The sequence below is a fragment of the Phyllopteryx taeniolatus genome, unplaced genomic scaffold (genome assembly GCF_024500385.1).
Source record: "Phyllopteryx taeniolatus isolate TA_2022b unplaced genomic scaffold, UOR_Ptae_1.2 contig_270, whole genome shotgun sequence".
Lineage (NCBI taxonomy): Eukaryota > Metazoa > Chordata > Actinopteri > Syngnathiformes > Syngnathidae > Phyllopteryx > Phyllopteryx taeniolatus.
In genome coordinates, this window is record NW_026903196.1 from 1 (window position 1) to 1,108 (window position 1,108).

Genomic DNA, 1,108 nt, shown 5'->3' on the forward strand with positions numbered 1-1,108 from the left:
ATAATATATTTAACAATCTGGCAGGCTTAAATGCAGGCAGTGATGAGTGCTTATTGGGATCAGGTGCGCGGATGAGGTGCTGATTGCAGGGGAGAGAGAGAGTGAGGGAAAGGTGAGGCAAAAAGCGCCACCCGAGTTCCAAAAAAGGAACTGTAGGGACAGACCATGACAGTGATGTCTTTTTCGATATAAAAATAATAAAAAAATATTGTAGTCGAACACAAAATAGGGAATGCTCAAATGTTCTAATTATATTTTTTACTTGGCACTCACTCGTCACGATGTGTGACGTAGTGGTTACGTAGCTCTGAGTAGCTTGTGATGTCCAAGTTCCCATCTGTCGATGCTCTCTTTGACTACTTTGGTCTGTCTCTTAGTAAAGTGTCTGCGTTAGCGTTTTGCTGAAGTACAGTATGTGATGGAAATTTGTACCGTGGTTCAAATGTTTTTACCAACCTTTTAGCTCTCCATCATGCGATCATGAAGAAAACCTGGTTGAAATGTCTCACGAATTAATGTTTGGCCACGGCTTGCTTCTTGCTTCGGGTGATTGTGGCTTTTCATATTACTTATATTCCACAACTTGTCAACAGCGGCGGCTTTCAGCAAACAGTTTATTGCATGGCCGTCATGTTTTTTCCTCCATCGTTTTTTTTAATTTTTTTTTTTTACTGAAAATCAATATATCGATACAAAGAATGAATTGTTACACCTCTAATAATAATCTGTGATTGCCTGGCGACCAGTTCAGGGCGAACACCGCCTCTCGCCCATAGATAGTGACCTTAGTGAGGATAAGCAGTACAGAAATTGGATGGATGGATAGATACTAATAATAATAATAATGATTTCTCCTTGCCTGACCACATTGCTAAACAACCGGTATTGATCACTGTCTGCTGTGTGCTTGTGTATGTGTGGGTGTGTGTTCTCATGTGGCTGTTTTTTTGTGTTTATTTTTGGTTATCTGTTGTTGACCAATACTGGCCACTCATACCAGAGTAGCATCTGCACCACTTGCACACTGACTGAGGAGTATCTGCAACATTTGCACAAACGAAATTGTCCCAGATTATCGCACTACTAGTCACTTTAAACTGCATACATT